Here is a 19,165-nt window from a genome sequence, read left to right on the forward strand (position 1 = left end):
CCTCCATTGGTGTCCTAAAATTCTAGAAACAAAAAAATAGTAAATAGTTTTGTTGATGATGTTGCTAGACACCCTCTATATCAGTGGTTCCCAACCAAGGGTGCTTGTACCCTTTGGGGGTGTGAGATAACATTTGTTTTGGCCACCTTCACCTTTATTCTAAAATAAGTAATTACTGTGAGGGGTGCAAGAACATGTTAAAAATTTTTTAGGGGTGCAGGGCATAAAAAAGGTTGGGAACCACTGCTCTATATCATGTAAATACCTGCAGCCTAATACGTGTACATGTATGATGTAAATCCTGTAGACAAATATGTGTGTATCATATTAAGTTCTGCAGCCCTATAGTGTGAACTCCTGTTGGAAGATGCACATGTGCCATAAACTCGTGTAAATAGATGCATGTGTATCATTTAAATTCCTAGATGGACATATTTGTATCATGTAAACATCAAGAAACAAGTACACATGTATCATGTAAACAAGTACAGGTAGATAAATTTGAATGAGATAAACTCCTGCATGGGTGTCATGTAAACATCTACAGACTTACATCTATATGATACAAACCCCTACAGACAGGTACTTGTGTGTCATGTAAGCATCTACAGACTTACATCTATATGATATAAACCCCTACAGACAGGTACTTGTGTGTCATGTAAGCATCTACAGACTGTTACATCTATGTGATATAAACCCCTACAGACAGGTACTTGTGTGTCATGTAAACATCTACAGACTGTTACATCTATATGATATAAACCCCTACAGACAGGTACTTGTGTGTCATGTAAACATCTACAGACTGTTACATCTATATGATATAAACTCTTACGTGTGTGTCATGTAAACATCTACAGACTGTTACATCTATATGATATAAACCCCTATAGACAGGTACTTGTGTGTCATGTAAACATCTACAGACTGTTACATCTATATGATATAAACTCCTACGTGTGTGTCATGTAAACATCTACAGACTGTTACATCTATATGATATAAACTCCTACGTGTGTGTCATGTAAACATCTACAGACTGTTACATCTATATGATATAAACTCCTACGTGTGTGTCATGTAAACATCTACAGACTGTTACATCTATATGATATAAACTCCTACGTGTGTGTCATGTAAACATCTACAGACTGTTACATCTATATGATATAAACCCCTACAGACAGGTACTTGTGTCATGTAAACAGCTACAGATTAGTCTGTAGGAATTTATATCATATAGATGTAACAGTGTGTAAATGTGTGTGTGTCATGCAAGATCCTGTTGTAAAATATATATCGTACACCGTATGTAGATGTTAAACTATTAAAATTAACCTATAAACAAAGAAAACCTGGATTAATTTCACTGAAAAACCAGTTACTAGCAAGCTCAACGTTGCTGAAATAGTCAGTTATTAACCAGCTCACAGTTACTGTCTAGCTCAACGTTGCTGAAATAGTCAGTTATTAACTAACTCACAGTTACTGTCTAGCTCAGCGTTGCTGAAATAGTCAGTTTTTAACTAGTTCACAGTTACTGTCTAGCTCAACGTTGCTGAAATAGTCAGTTATTAACTAGCTCACAGTTACTGTCTAGCTCAACGTTGTTGAAATAGTCAGTTACTAACTAGCTCACAGTTACTGTCTAGCTCAACGTTGTTGAAATAGTCAGTTACTGTCTAGCTCAGTGTTGCTGAAATAGTCAGTTACTAACTAGGTCAACGTTGCTAAAATAACCAGTTAATAGCTAGGTCAGCATTACGCCTTCATTGGCTCACTCAAAGCCACATATTGGAGACACATTACAAGCTTTAATGGGGTAATAATATGTAAGTATATATGCTCAGCAGATGAGAACATCTCTAATGCACCTGTTGTTGAATTGACAGAATAGAAACCCTGTTGACTTCAAATTAAATGTGCAGAACTATTTTTAAAAAATTATTTAATATTTTTCTCACTATCACTCGTTTTCAGAGGTCTACGACGTGTAAAATTGGAAACACTTCCACGTCTATAAGAACTGTGGACGTTTTGTTTTCTTTATAAACTTTATTTATAGTGTGATGCATGAGTAGTATTTCGAACTGCGTAAGGGGAAATAAACATCAGTTGGTTTAGTGTTCACAAAAGCAACTTTTTTTGTTGTTTTTAGGCCTAACATTTAAACAGTTTATAAAAATTAAATAGAAACCCTCAACCCGAGCGCTTTCGAGAGGTGGACCTTTCTTCAGGGGGAAACTGGGACAGGTCCACCTTTCGAAAGCCCTCGGGTTGTAGGGTTTGTATTTCGTTTTTATCAGGACTTCTTGGACCTACAGGGTGGCCCGTAAGTCCCTACCCATCCATATATCTTATGGATGTATCCAGTATATCTATGTGCTGTCCCTCATTCTCGCTGCAAAATATTATGTGACGCCACGTTCTGTGAGACATTTTCCTCAACATAGAAAGGGTTATTGTTCCAAATGCCGCGGTAACAGCTGCCTTCAACTCATCATTAGTATTATAACGTTGTTTAGACACAATGTGGATGGGTAGGGACTTACGGGCCACCCTGTACATGTTTTTAGAACATCATGAATTTAAACAGTTATTTCACGACTGTTTGGTACCAAAACTATTCGTCTTATAAAACATATAACACAATAAATAAGGGGCCGGTCTGTGCAGTGGGCATAACACAAATGAAAAGCTTTTCGCTTGGCGACAAACAAACAAAACCAAAACGAGCGTGATTTGTTTTGATTATACACCTGAATCATACTCGTCTGGAACTCAACCATTCCAGCATCAGGAAGAAGATATTATGATGTTGGTCCAGTGTTTTTATAATGTCACGAATATTTCATGTGCCTTGTTCATTGCTAATAACACTTTGATTGTCAAAAGGGTAATAAAATCAGTTACTTTCAATATCTTTGAAACTTTCTAAACACTTGCTGAAAATCAACATTAGTATAATTTTATCATCAGGATGTCTTGTGACGAAACGAAGTAAAAAGATAAAAGATTATATTGTTGTCAGTCGACCATGTTTCTTATTACTTAACAATCCCACACGCCTGTGAGGTGTACATTTCTTCAAGGTAAGTGGGAGAAGGTTTGTTAGCTTACATGGGAAAGCGGAATTGTTAAAATATTGAACCGTGTAGATGGCATTCTCAGATAATACGTTGTAACAAAGGGGCGTTCACAACGGTTTGTGTATTACGTGACAATGTTAGTTGGGAAATAATAATAAGAAAGAAACGCATATTCGTTAATTGGGTGGGTGGTGGTGAGACCTTAAAAGTTACCTTCCGTCGTGGGATATTTTGTATCTACTAATAAAAAAAAAACAAACGCGTTTCGTTTCAGACCTAAAGTTAAGGATGTTAATTGTGCTATTTTGTTAAAAGTTAGGTAAGTATATCAAAGGTGGGGTCAAGTGGTAATAGCAGCAGCTGTGAACCGCTAGGTGGCTCACGTGCGCTTCGAGTCGTCGACGAAGTTGAGTGGCATACACTGTTTGCATAGAAGTAATCGAAAAAAATAAGGCTAAGATAATAAACGTATGTTAAAACAGGAAGTTACAAAACTTTAAACCTAGTAAAGAAACAGTTGTAAAACTTTTAAATATACATTTCTGTCGACTTCTGAACAAATGGTTTTTGTTAGGTAGTAGTACCATGAAAACCACAGGCGGTTTATGTTGTACAAAACTGGCCAGGTGGTTAAGGTACTCGACTAATAATCCGAGGGTCGTGGGTTCGAATCCACATCACACCAAACATGCTCGTCCTCTCAGCCGTGGGGACGTTATAATGTGACGGTGAATCCCACTATTTGTTGGTAAACGAGTAGCCCAAGACCCTGCGGTAAGTGGTGATGACTAGCTGCCTTCCCTAGTCTTACACTGCTAAATTAGGGACGGCGAGCGCAGATAGCCCTCGCGTAGCTTTGCGCGAAATTCAAACCAAACCAAACTACACGTGCGTGTGATGTTTAGGTTACCAGGAAACTAAGAAAACCATCAACCAGTAAATCGTTCTATGTATAAACAATTTAGAAACACAAATTGTTTAAGAACCCACCAGGTATTGGCCCCTTTGTTATTTCTTAGGTTAAACATCCATACAAGGCTAAAACGTATCTTAACTGAACAGATGCGGTTCAGTGTCCTATTCGCAGTCTTAGGGTCGAGGGTTCGAGTTACTATCACACCGAACATGATCGCTTTTTCAACCATAAGGATGTTATAATGTTACGATCAATTTCACTGTTTGTTGGTGAAAGAGTAGCCTGAAAGTTGGCGACTGGTGGTGTTGACCAGCTGCCTTCTCTCTGGTTTGTCATTACTAAAGTCTGGATGCATAATCCTCTGGAAGCTTTGCGCGAAATTCAAGGACCCATCTTTAGTTTAGTCACCCCAGAGAGCAGTGAAATGGGTCTTTTATGTACAACGCTCTCGCAGAAGTCACGTGAAACACAACTGTTCGCGATGTGTGATTTTTACTGAATAACAAACTAGGTGAAAGTGTGTATCGAATATTTTTCTGGGTTACCATACATGGTATTGAAAGGGGTCAGAGTGAATACAACTTTTGATATAAGTAAAAGAATATTCAGCTATAAACTAACAAACGCAGGGGGAGAAAAAAGCCCAAGTGAACCAGACCCTCCCAGGTCTACAAATCACGACACTCAATGCTGTCTAAGTGAACCAGACCCTCCCAGGTCTACAAATCACGACACCCACTGCTGTCCAAGTGAACCAGACTCTCCCAGGTCTACAAATCACGACACCCACTGCTGTCCAAGTGAACCAGACCCTCCCAGGTCTACAAATCACGACACTCACTGCTGTCTAAGTGAACCAGACCCTCCCAGGTCTACAAATCACGACACCCACTGCTGTCCAAGTGAACCAGACCCTCCCAGGTCTACAAATCAGGACACCCACTGCTGTCCAAGTGAACCAGACCCTCTCAGGTCTACAAATCACGACACCCACTGCTGTTCAAGTGAACCAGACTCTCCCAGGTCTACAAATCACGACACCCACTGCTGTACAAGTGAACCAGACCCTCCCAGGTCTACAAATCACGACACTCACTGCTGTCCAAGTGAACCAGACCCTCCCAGGTCTACAAATCACGACACCCACTGCTGTCCAAGTGAACCAGACTCTCCCAGGTCTACAAATCACGACACCCACTGCTGTCCAAGTGAACCAGACCCTCCCAGGTCTACAAATCACGACACCCACTGCTGTCCAAGTGAACCAGACCTTCCCAGGTCTACAAATCACGACACCCACTGCTGTCCAAGTGAACCAGACTCTGCCAGGTCTACAAATCACGACACCCACTGCTGTCCAAGTGAACCAGACTCTCCCAGGTCTACAAATCACGACACCCACTGCTGTCCAAGTGAACCAGACTCTCCCACCTACAAATCACGACACCCACTGCTGTCCAAGTGAACCAGACCCTCCCAGGTCTACAAATCACGACACCCACTGCTGTCCAAGTGAACCAGACCCTCCCAGGTCTACAAATCACGACACCCACTGCTGTCCAAGTGAACCAAACCCTCTCAGGTCTACAAATCACGACACCCACTGCTGTCCAAGTGAATCAGACCCTCTCAGGTCTACAAATCACGACACCCACTGCTGTACAATGAAAATTCAAATGCCCAGGAAAGACTGCCAAAAGCAACCTCTATACGTTCATAAAAAACACTGAGAGACAGTATCATACCGAAAATGGTACCCCCCCAAAAAAAACACTGAGAGACAGTATCATACCGAAAATGGTACCCCCCCAAAAAAAAACACTGAGAGACAGTATCATACCGAAAATGGTACCCCCAAAAAAAACACTGAGAGACAGTATCATACCGAAAATGGTGCCCCCCCAAAAAAACACACTGAGAGACAGTATCATACCGAAAATGGTACCCCCCAAAAAAAAAACACTGAGAGACAGTATCATACCGAAAATGGTACCCCCAAAAAAAAAAACACAACTCTCTCTTAGCTTTGTTAGTCAACAGGGCAATCAGGTGCCCTTCCTCATTCGAGTTGGCGAAACAACTTTTGTGTAAAACAACAGAGGTTAGTAAAATGAAAAACACCTTTATGTTTTAGAAAGGAGAGAAATAAACTTGACAGAATAACCATTGGATGTCCAACCAACAAAACATAGGACACCTGAATCAACAACTAAATATGAGGAGAAAATTAGGGGAAACTAAGCTGTTATGCTAAACATTTAAGACGAGTCAGGCACAAATGAAAATAAATGTTTAGCTAACAGTCGCATACATGTTGAACACGTCACAGTTTTTTCTGTTGTTTCGCAAGTTATAATCAAATACGTGTGACATTGAAGTCTTTTCAGCGTGTTTCTAATTTCCTTTTTTAAGCGATTTAATTAGCGTACAATTACATCACGTAATTACTGACCTTGACATGTTCACAAATGTTTCAGTTTTCGAACCCTTTGTTTTGTGTGTGTGTGTGTGTTTATATATATGTATTCTTCTTTGGAAGTCCCAAAATATTTCATAACGTCGCTCATCATTGATACCTTATATTTGTATGTCAAAGTTGCAGTATGAATATTGTATGAATACTTTTTGCCGGGTGACGTGAACATTGTTTAAACGTTATTGTGTCTGTTGCCATCCTGACGTCAGTAGTGCACCGTACGTTTTCACATCTGCCGCCTTAACAGTGGAGACATCGTGCAAGTGCTTTTGCCTTTATTTAGCGAATATTGTTCGGCAATTGTTGTAATTGCCGGCGTAGAGACACGGATAACGTACAGATTTTTTAATAGGTATATTTGTACCACCTGACATTTTGAGATGAAAAACACAGTTACGTATAAATACAATGTGATCATTAGTGTATTTCAGGATGACGGGTTTGTTTGTTTTTTTTTTTTTGGAATTTCGCACAAAGCTACTCGAGGGCTATCTGTGCTAGCCGTCCCTAATTTAGCAGTATAAGACTAGAGGGAAGGCAGCTAGTCATCACCACCCACCGCCAACTCTTGGGCTACTCTTTTACCAACGAATAGTGGGATTGACCGTCACATTATACGCCCCCACGGATGGGGGCGCGAACCCGCGACCCTCGGATTACGAGTCGCACGCCTTACGCGCTTGGCCATGCCAGGCCCAGGATGACGGGTATGGGTGTTATTAACTCTTTTATTAATAAAGCAGAGAACAACGTTTCGACCTTCTTAGGTCATCTTCAGGTTAATAGAGAGTAATAATATGTAAAAGTCGTGGCAGGTATTCCGATTTAACACTTAGCATCTTAAGAAGATATGCAAAGCAATCGATGGCGCCCTACTCGTGAAGTTGAATTTAACTGGGCTGGTGATTAATGGCTAAACCGACAAGATTTAACGAGATTATGCTGCAATCTGGTGACAAAGGTCCATTGGTGGTCCGCGAGAGGTAGAGTTTGCAACTGACTTTTATACAAATACTTGTTAATAACCTAACATCAAACTGCAACGCCCTCTACGATACCGTACCCGTTTACGCTGTCGTTCCGAAGACATGTGCCCGGCCATGGTCGGCTACAAACTCTCTCTTTGTTAACCCGAAGATGACCTAAGAAGGTCGAAACGTTATTATTTGGTTTATTAGTAAAAGTTTTAATATCCATACCAGCTGTCCCGAGATACCTTTTTACTTCATGTGGGTTTCTCATCATCACAATTATTTGATAATTAATAAGTACTGTATTCGCCAATGATACGTCAATAACGTGTGACAACTTGAAGAAACATGTAATGTGTTCACCAAACAAAGAATCAGTTCGGTCATTCTTCTAAAACATTGTCAACTTACTAACACATGTATACTGTCAACGGTGTGTCATGATAAGTTTACAATGTTTTATGAGAACGATGAAGTCATTCATCATTTGGTGAACACATGTTTCTTCAAGTTGTCATATGTTAATCTTGTTACAAGCTAATTTGTACCATTGTCATACAAGTTAGCTTGTACCGTATCGATGGGTTGGCACATACACTGCTGGCCAAAATTTTAAGGCCAATGAACGTAAAGAAAAAAAAATATGCATTTTGTGTTGTTAGACTGAACAACTTATTTGAGTTGAGCTTCGAAAGATAAAAATAAGAAAAGGGGGAAAAAACAAAAACTTTTTTAGCATTTAATAGGGAAAATGTGAACACTATGAAATTAGTCTAAATACTAGCTGGTCAAAAGTTTAAGACCATACCAAAATGAAGTCCTAAACAGGGTAGAAAATGCCCAACAAGAGGTCTCAGTAGTGAGTTGCACGGCTGTCACTGCAAACATTCGCTTTGGCATGGTCGATATAAGCGTTTGCAGAAGGCTGGCTGGAATGTTATTCCAAGTGGTGAAGATGGGTTCTCGAAGATCATGCACTGTTTGGAATTGACGTCCATTTCTCTATACTTCCCTTGCTATCCACCCCCAAACATTTTCAATGGGGTTTAGTTCAGGTGAACACGCTGGATGGTCCATGAGAATCACGTTATTCTCCATGAAAAAGTCCTTTGTCCTGTGGACATTGTGGATTGCAGCGTTGTCCTGCTGAAAGATCCAGTCATTTCCACACAAGCAAGGGCCTTCAGTCAATAAGGATGCTCTCTCCAACATGCCAATGTAGCCAGCTGCTGTTTGACGTCCCTGTATAACCTGAAGCTCCATTGTTCCATGGAAGGAGAAAACACCCCAGATCATGATGGAACCTCCTCCACTGTGTCGTGTAGAAAATGTCTCCGGTGGGATATCCTTATCGTGCCAGTAACGTTGGAAGTCATCTGGACCATTCAGGTTAATTTTTTTCTCATCAGAGAACAAAACCTTCTTCCATTTTCTATGTCCCATGTTTGGTGCTTCTCAGCAATGTTTAACCGAACTGTTTCTTGGTGTGGAAGGAGGCGTGGCCTTTGAAAACGTTTACGGTTTTTAAAGCCTTTCTCTCGTAAATGCCGTCTTATTGTTCTTGAGCTGCATTCTGCGTCCGTAAGGGCCTTAATCTTGTTCGACGATGGGCTGGTGTCTTGCCAGCTACACTGTAATGTATCAATGGGTTGGCACATGTTAAAGGAGTTGTTACTAGCTATCCCGTAACGTATCGATGTTTTTTTTTTGGATGTAATTATAACCATTATTGAGACCTGTTTATATTGCGAACTTTTCTTCGTGCTTTTAAACGAAATATTACCTGAAATTATTGAGTTTTTTAGTAGACTAATTTGCACAATGCTTTCTGAAAGTTATAAAGAACAGTATTGTAAAAACGGTTAATTTTCGCCTTATCAGGTTTAACTATTTTTCTGTGTATGTGGTTAATCTATATGTATGTACTGTAGTGTTTAGTTGCACATACGTGTGTATTTCAGTGTGATATTCGTTTAATCAATTTTTAAATTTTGTTGTACTTGTGCAGATCCTTACGTCGGTACACCACTTCGTGTTGCGATTGTTCTGTCTACCACCCCTCTTTTGTGATAATGAAACCTATATTAAGCTACTCATTATTGTTAGATTTTCTTCCACTATTCGGTTCCTGTGTTAGTTAACTTTCACGTTACAAAACGTGATAATAATTACAACTTAATCAGCATTTTATGTACAATATTGAGATTTATTATGGCTACCATGAGACCGTCTCCGGGCTTGTATTTTTAATAATTTTAATACAGCTGCGAGAGTCTTGTAATGTGATTATTTGTACCGTTTAATGTCATTTTCACAAACGCAGAAATATTTGCACTTCAGTTGTCTTACGTTTCTTATTTCCGCCTTCTATTCGTAACATTTCTGTTTGTCTGTGTGGTTTTGGACCTGGTAATTATGTATAATCAAAATATCTCGCATGGCCATAAGAAAAACGTACAAATATCTACACATTTTAAAGTTCCAAGAAACATAAAGAAAACTAATAAATAGACTAGAGCATCCTTGCTTATACGAGCAATTAACGTTGGAAGCAAAATAGATCTATGAGCATTGTTGGTACTTTTGAGTAGCACGTGCCTTGTCAAGTGTTTATTGCCTGAAGTGGACGTGATAAAAGCTATCAGACTCGCTGTATAGTGGAAGGAAAAACGAATAAGCTCAAAGTATATAGTCATTTTAAATATATACATACTCACGTGGTCGTAGCTGGGTGTGTATCTTGTACCATTACAAAACATATCCGTTTTAAGGTTTGCCAAATTACATGTTAGTTATTGCTCTGTATAATGCCACATTTTATGTTGTTTTCACCGATGTATTTTTTTTTAATCAGAGTATGACGGAGGGGTTCCTTTTAAGTCGGATATTAGTTAAACGACGCGTGTGTTGATTTGTGTTAGCGGCTCACCACTTTTGTGCATGTTTAAACGGTGATGACGTTTGTTGTGACATGAATCACGAGAGCCAATCATTGTCGGAGGCCACGACCGCTTTCTAGGTGTTGGTGTTTAAATTATTTTGCGGTGTATTATATATGTGAATTTAAGTATCACGTCGGTGTAGGTCAGCATCCTTCACAGATCTTCGCCTTGAAACAGAAGCCGTTTAAAATTACCCCCACCTACAGAAGTCAAGATATGCACACTGCTTTTCACAGATTCAGCCCAGCAAGCCCTATTCAGAGCTCCGAATTTTCCGAGTGGGGGACCATCGAACGCACGCTATTTTCAGCTGATTTTATGTGTCAGTTTCAAAGTCAGTATCTTCCATTAGTAATTATTTCTCCACTTACAGTCTTTTTTTCTAAAATCTCGTGAACAGACGGTTGTAAATGTATTACTTCTCCCAATAAATCTGTTTTTGTTTTTTCTTACCCTCGAAGCCTTTCTTTAGCACTGTGATAAGGTCGCTGGTTGTTAATAGTATGTCACGCCAGCTGTTTTCCGTGCAGGTAGGCTTGGCACGGTAACAATACGATTTCTTCGTGTGTGTGTTTTTTTTGTTTGTTTGTTTCTCCCACGAAATCACGCTGCTTTTAATAAAGAGATATAGACCAACTGATCTGATTGAAGCTAGAAATGACTTTTTTTCTTTGCTCGTATTATGAAAAAGCGAATCTTTCTTTCGCATAGTTTATATGTTTCATTGATGGTAGTAACGACTTGTTTACTCCACGCTGGTTGTGACGTACACGTCTTGGGGCCGCGCGTGACTTACTGGTTATCGTGCTAGGACTGAATCTGAAGGTACGTGGTTTCGCTCCCTTGCGTAAAAAAATTCACTTCGCATTCTGGGGTCGTAGGAGCATTATAAAATGTGAATGTCGAATCTCACTATTCTGCCAGACAAAAGTCGCCCAAGAGTTGGCGGTAGCTGTTGTTGGCGAGTTATTAACTGCAAACATTCAGTTCAAAATTAGGGACAACTATACACAGATAGCTCTTGTCTACTTTCAATTAAAATAAGAAAAAAAAAGTCTGATACAAAGTAACCATTCATAAGAGCGTTCGGTGAAGACGAATGCTTTGGAAGAATTCCAGGCATGCGCTTTCAGCAGTGTTAGGCTTATGTTTCACTGACAAATCAACGTGATGAAAGGGATAGTTACGTTGAAGTATATATATTGTTACGTTGGTAAAATATTGCTTTGTAAGTTGAAACAGAAATCGTGTACTGATAATAATAAATAAAATATCCCGTCTCCTGACGAGTTGTGTCGCAGAATGAGAAATGACAAAAATTGTTCCTAGTAATGGGAACTAGGAAAATTAATATAATGTTTCTTAGCATAAACAAATTTGAAACCTATATGAACAGTGCACAAACGTGTAAGTTGTTTGGCTTAAACAGTTTTTTTTTCTTCTTGTAATTGGTTTGCGACTCAAATTTGGGGCCGTATGTGAGCTAGAAGCGACGTTTAAATATCATTCAGTCGGACAAGGGTCAGAAGGATGATTGATAATGAGCTGACGTTCGACTCGTAATCTGAGGGTCGCGGGTTCGAATCCCCTCGCACCAAACATGCTCGCCCTTTCAGCTGTGTGGGTGTTATAATGTTACGGTCAATCCCACTGTTCGTTATTAAAGAGTAGCCCAAGAGTTGGCAGTGGGTGGTGGTGATTAGCTAGCTGCCTTCCCTCTAGTCTTACACTGCTAAATTAGGGACGGCTAGCGCAGAAAACCCTCGAGTAGCTTTGCGCGAAATTAAAAAAAACAAACAAACAATCTTACAACCTAATGTCAAAAGTTACCCAAAACAAGTCAGGGTGAAACAGTAATTACCAGTCAATAATAGACTAACGTTGGATGACTGTAAAATGTAGAATTCTAAATGCTTTGTATACTATACAGTCGGTGTCTTTTGGGAACCAATCCGTATATTATATATGAAATGGAGTGAAAACATAAATAATCAATGCACGTAATATTGAATTTTATTTCATACATTCGTAGAATACATTCAATTTCAGTTAGGATGAAGAATATCACAAAATACGCAGTAAAAATCCAATAGAATCCAAAGAATGATATAGGTATGATAGAACTGTACGTAGAGCAACTCTACATTATATGTAACACTGTAAAGTGTGTACTTGACTGTAATATGACCGAGTTATATATTCCTGATTATTGGTATGCAGTTTATCATGGTCATGTCAGGATTGGCATCAGTGTAATGTAACTAAGAGATTAGGACTTACGTACAAGAAAGACAAAATCGAATCAAAAACGTCTCGATTATTACAGATCAGTCGAATTGACTGACCTCGTAACCATTTTGTACTCGTGCATTTTAGAGGAAACATTAAATTTTATATTGAAATTCATGAAGAGATAATCCATACACAGCAGTATCATATTTATATTGTTATTTTCATTCTTTTGGCACTGCCACCCCTACATCGTTTTACATTTACAAAATGTTTTTATTATTTATTTTATACTTGTGTCTGTTGGAAACATTCTAAACCGATTCACGTGGTGGTTCTTTCTGGTAATGAAATATCTGTAAGGGCGAAGAAATGACAAAACAAAATACAATAGTGTTTTATAATAGCATTCCTAAAGTATTTTTATTTTTTATTCACTGATAAAAATGGTTAAATATTTTATCGGACAGTGGAAACTACAGGGTGGCCAGTAAGTCCCTACCTATCCATATGTTATTATGTTATATTCAATAACACTAATGATGAGTTGAAGGCAGCTGTTACCGCGGCATTTGGAACAATAACCCCTGCTATGTTGAGGAAAATGTCTCACAGAACATGGCGTCGCATAATATCATGCAGCGAGAATGAGGGACAGCACACAGATACACTGGATACATAAGATATATGGATGGGTAGGGACTTAAGGGCCACCCTGTAAATTCATGAAATTGCATTTATTTTTGTTTGTATTTTCTTAGGGTGGACTGGGTCGAGATTATTGAACCTCGCACCAAAGAACACATCTATGCCAATTTGACGACTGGCGAATGTGTATGGGATCCTCCACCTGGTGTGAAAATGTAAGTTTCATTTTTAGCTTTCGCACAAAACTACAATTTTTATAGGAATTTGTAGTGAATATTTAAACTGTTTAAATTAAGTTTTCTTTATTTGATTAATTCTAATTGTACTTTTTATAAAAGTTTGAGATATCGTGACGAACTAATGTGTCGTATTAACTGGACCTAAGGTTCAGTACGGCTAGTTAAGTTTCGTAGAATAATTTCAACCCACCTACGTGGCTATTTAGGGTATGCATCATGTAGCACGTGCTTTCCGTGTTACTAACTAGACTTCATCAACGGGAGCGTGACATTTAAACTACATGGTTTGTAGAATAAAGAACCGTGTCTATAGGTGTAAAATACTCGTTCTGTGCATCAATAAGAAAGTTAGGTAGAAATGAAAGAAGATATTCCTAGGACTATCTCCGTTTTGTTCAGAAAATGTAGAGTTTCTCTCACCACATTTTAGGGTTTATCTCACTATCTGTATGTCGAATTTCGCCCAGTGTATCGGGTTTCTCTCACTGTGTGTTTGGGTTTGACCCGCCTTGTGTGTGCGTGCGTTTTGTTGTTGTTTTTACTTTCTACATGTCAGTTCACCCACTGTAAGGGTTCCTTTCACTCGTGTTAAGTTTGACCGACTGTGTTGTTTTTACTACTCCTATGTCGAGTTTCATCCAATGTAACGAGTTTCTCTCACTGAATGTTGGGTTTGACCCATTGTGTTGTTTTTACTACCTGTATGTCGAGTTTCACCCACTGTAATGGGTTCCTCTCGCTATATGTTGTGTTTGACCCGCTGTATTCCAAACTTCGCTCACTAGCCATTGTATGTCGAAGTTCACTCACTGTAATGGGTTCCTCTCGCTATATGTTGTGTTTGACCCGCTGTATTCCAAACTTCGCTCACTCGCCATTGTATGTCGAAGTTCACACACTGTAATGGGTTCCTCTCGTTTTATGTTGTGTTTGACCCGCTGTATTCCAAACTTCGCTCACTAGCCATTATATGTCGAAGTTCACTCGATGTAATGGGTTCCTCTCGCTATATGTTGTGTTTGACCCGCTGTATTCCAAACTTCGCTCACTAGCCATTGTATGTCGAGTTTCACCCACTGTAATGGGTTCCTCTCGCTATATGTTGTGTTTGACCCGCTGTATTCCAAACTTCGCTCACTAGCCATTGTATGTCGAAGTTCACACACTGTAATGGGTTCCTCTCGCTATATGTTGTGTTTGACCCGCTGTATTCCAAACTTCGCTCACTAGCCATTGTATGTCGAGTTTCACCCACTGTAATGGGTTCCTCTCGCTATATGTTGTGTTTGACCCGCTGTATTCCAAACTTCGCTCACTAGCCATTATATGTCGAAGTTCACTCGATGTAATGGGTTCCTCTCGCTATATGTTGTGTTTGACCCGCTGTATTCCAAACTTCGCTCACTAGCCATTGTATGTCGAGTTTCACTCACTGTAATGGGTTCCTCTCATATATGTTGTGTTTGACCCGCTGTATTCCAAACTTCGCTCACTAGCCATTGTATGTCGAGTTTCACCCACTGTAATAGGTTCCTCTCGCTATATGTTGTGTTTGACCCGCTGTATTCCAAACTTCGCTCACTAGCCATTGTATGTCGAGTTTCACCCACTGTAATGGGTTCCTCCCGCTATATGTTGTGTTTGACCCTTTGTGTATTCCAAACTTCGCTCACTAGCCATTGTATGTCGAAGTTCACACACTGTAATGGGTTCCTCTCGCTATATGTTGTGTTTGACCCGCTGTATTCCAAACTTCGCTCACTAGCCATTGTATGTCGAAGTTCACACACTGTAATGGGTTCCTCTCGCTATATGTTGTGTTTGACCCGCTGTATTCCAAACTTCGCTCACTAGCCATTATATGTCGAAGTTCACTCGATGTAATGGGTTCCTCTCGCTATATGTTGTGTTTGACCCGCTGTATTCCAAACTTCGCTCACTAGCCATTGTATGTCGAGTTTCACCCACTGTAATGGGTTCCTCTCGCTATATGTTGTGTTTGACCCGCTGTATTCCAAACTTCGCTCACTAGCCATTGTATGTCGAAGTTCACTCACTGTAATGGGTTCCTCTCGCCATATGTTGTGTTTGACCCGCTGTATTCCAAACTTCGCTCACTAGCCATTGTATGTCGAAGTTCACTCACTGTATGCCAACGTTTTGAGTGAAACTAGACGATTTTCAAACAGCTCATATTTCGTACATCTTTCTGTAAAATTGCAGTAAGTTTCGAAACAGTTGTAGTTTACATTAGTTGACAACTAATTACTCTAGAGAGACACTCTTAAAGCTGAGTTGTAGTCCAAGTGGGTCCATATTTGTTATACTGTAGTAAGTTTTGTAACATTCACTGTTTTTCTAGTTTTGATATTAATGTAGATGAATGAAAACTTGTTGGCATGACATGTTTTCTCTCGTCTTTATGAGTCAATACAATATTGATATAATAAACCTTTATATAAGTACAGACACACTCGTCACATGCTGTTTCTGAGGAGAGAAGTTTTAAATGTTGAGAAACAGCCTCTACGGTCCGAGTGGGTTCATTCTACGCCTCCAGGTGTACACTAATACCGATTGCTTATTCATGGCCCAGATTAGAAAGCTATTGTGGATGGTGGGCGTCAGGAAGCGACAACGGACAGCAGCTAAGATGTGAGGCGAGCTTGAATAGTGAAATAACAAAAAGTTACAGTTTGTAGCACAAACCCTTGTTTTGTTAACACTTTAGTTTTTTCATGGATTACTGCTGTGTGAAGTTGGGTAAACTGTAAGGCTGCAGTGAAAAATCGTTTAGCAGTTTGACTACCTGTTGTATGTATTGTGTTTGTCTTTGCCTAACGTCCAAGTTTTCGGCTTTTCATATTGTAATATAAAGTCCAAGCTGTCTGCGTTTTGTGTCGTTGTAGAAAGCCCAAGCCGTCGGCGTTTTTTTTTTTTTTTTTTTTATAAGAGTGACATTTAAATACTACTATCAGATTAGAGTAATTCACGAGTTGGCGGAAGGTGATATTGGGTAGTTTACCTTCCCATTATCCTATCATTTCAAAACTGGACATCTGACGCAGATAGCCTCCGAGTAACTTTGGTTGAAATTCAGGAAACTAGCAGTTTATTTGAGCTGTAGTTTCGTAAATATAATGTAAAAAGATCCTCAGATCGTCTCGGATTTGGTGAGATAGTAGTATCCGCAGATTTCTGACCACGATGTTAGGGTTCCGTGGAATGTACATCTGAACACAGGAATCCCCTCCCCCCTTTGTCACAGTAGTTCGTAAACATGTCGTGCCTCCGGCACTGTTTTTTCTGTCTTGGAGATAAAGAATTAGGTCTGTTTCATACAAAGGCTATTTTTTAGTTTCCATATGGTACCTGCTTCTAGATGTCGTATGCCATCACGGAATCCTGGGTAATTATTCTGTCAAACAGGCACTTAACACAATTGAATAGAACAGCTATTAGGAATAAACAGTGTAGGCGTGTGTTGTTTGCGTCTAAAGAAAGATCACCTAAGACATTTCTTAAAGACCCTGTTAACAGAACAATAGACTGCTTGCTTCCAAAGAAGTCATTCAACTGTTTTAAGGTGGAATGTCCGATGTTGACCTTTCAGCGCCCTCTGGTTTTAATTGTGATACAGTTGAAGAAACTGTTAAACTGCCTTTTCACTAGGTTCTTCTTGTAGTTGATGCACAGGAAATACTATTGTTGTTATTGTTTTGAGTATTTCATGGAGTCAGAAAAACATGTGGGTTCAATAAATCGATTAGTGACAAATAATTGATAATTGATTATTTCAGATGGTATGTCGGAACATTTGCTGTTAGATCTATAACTTAACGCATGTTTGTTTGTTAATAGGAGACTTCCAAATCACTGTTGATCTTGTACATAAAGCACCTATGCTCGTAGATGGAGGTTACCAGAAGCACGCGTTTCCCAAAGTCTCCCTTCGAATGTGAAATAGAGACTCATTCTTTGTAAATGTTTCAGCTTTGAATTCAATGGTCGTAATCAACGTAGCAAATAAGGTTACCCCAATTGTCGGTCCTCCTCACCCCACAAACTAACATTCGTTGCGCCACCTTTACCAACCAATCAGTAATAAGTGTTTCACATGTTATTGTATTACCTGACAACCGTTTAATAAAACAAGTCACTCCACATCTATTTCCAGACAATATTTCATAACTTTTACCAAAGAATTTCAGTGTAAAGCTATGATGGAGAAGATTAATTTACCAAAGTATCTTAATGTAAAGCTATGATGGAGAAGATTGATCTACCAAAGTATCTTAATGTAAAGCTATGATGGAGAAGATTGATTTACCAAAGTATCTTAATGTAAAGCTATGATGGAGAAGATTGATTTACCAAAGTATCTTAATGTAAAGCTATGATGGAGAAGATTGATTTACCAAAGTATCTTAATGTAAAGCTATGACAGAGAAGATTGATTTACCAAAGTATCTTAATGTAAAGCTATGACAGAGAAGATTGATTTACCAAAGTATCTTAATGTAAAGCTATGATGGAGAAGATTGATTTACCAAAGTACCTTAATGTAAAGCTATGATGGAGAAGATTGATTTACCAAAGTATCTTAGTGTAAAGCTATGACGGAGAAGATTGATTTACAAAAGTATCTTAATGTAAAACTATGATGGAGAAGATTGATTTACCAAAGTATCTTAATGTAAAGCTATGACAGAGAAGATTGATTTACCAAAGTATCTTAATGTAAAGCTATGATGGAGAAGATTGATTTACCAAAGTATCTTAATGTAAAGCTATGACAGTAAAGATTGATTTACCAAAGTATCTTAATGTAAAGCTATGATGGAGAAGATTGATTTACCAAAGTATCTTAATGTAAAGCTATGATGGAGAAGATTGATTTACCAAAGTATCTTAATGTAAAGCTATGATGGAGAAGATTGATTTACAAAGTATCTTAATGTAAAGCTATGATGGAAGATTAATTTACTATCTTAATGTAAAGCTATGATGGAGAAGATTAATTTACCAAAGTATCTTAATGTAAAGCTATGATGGAGAAGATTGATTTACCAAAGTATCTTAATGTAAAGCTATGATGGAGAAGATTGATTTACAAAAGTATCTTAATGTAAAGCTATGATGGAGAAGATTGATTTACCAAAGTATCTTAATGTAAAGCTATGATGGAGAAGATTGATTTACCAAAGTATCTTAATGTAAAGCTATGACAGAGAAGATTGATTTACCAAAGTATCTTAATGTAAAGCTATGATGGAGAAGATTGATTTACCAAAGTATCTTAATGTAAAGCTATGATGGAGATTAATTTACCAAAGATTGATTTTGACCAAAGTATCTTAATGTAAAGCTATGATGGAGAAGATTGATTTACCAAAGTATCTTAATGTAAAGCTATGATGGAGAAGATTAATTTACCAAAGTATCTTAATGTAAAGCTATGATGGAGAAGATTGATTTACCAAAGTATCACTGTGTAAAGCTATGACAGAAAAGATTGATTTACCAAAGTATCTTAATGTAAAGCTATGATGGAGAAGATTGATTTACAAAGTATCTTAATGTAAAGCTATGACAGAGAAGATTGATTTACCAAAGTATCTTAATGTAAAGCTATGATGGAGAAGATTGATT

At 38.6% G+C, this 19,165-nt stretch overlaps 1 pseudogene across 1 annotated transcript in view; it reads left to right on the plus strand.

Annotated features, from left to right (window-relative positions):
- The window catches only part of LOC143248579 (rho GTPase-activating protein 39-like), a 70,215-nt pseudogene that overhangs the window by 2,837 nt on the left and 48,213 nt on the right, over positions 1 to 19,165 (plus strand). Inside the window, exon 2 of the transcript XR_013027053.1 lies at positions 13,388 to 13,489. The product of XR_013027053.1 is annotated as a rho GTPase-activating protein 39-like (transcript). The remainder of the gene's footprint in view (positions 1 to 13,387; positions 13,490 to 19,165) is intronic.

This window comes from Tachypleus tridentatus, chromosome 4 (genome assembly GCF_004210375.1).
Source record: "Tachypleus tridentatus isolate NWPU-2018 chromosome 4, ASM421037v1, whole genome shotgun sequence".
NCBI lineage: Eukaryota > Metazoa > Arthropoda > Merostomata > Xiphosura > Limulidae > Tachypleus > Tachypleus tridentatus.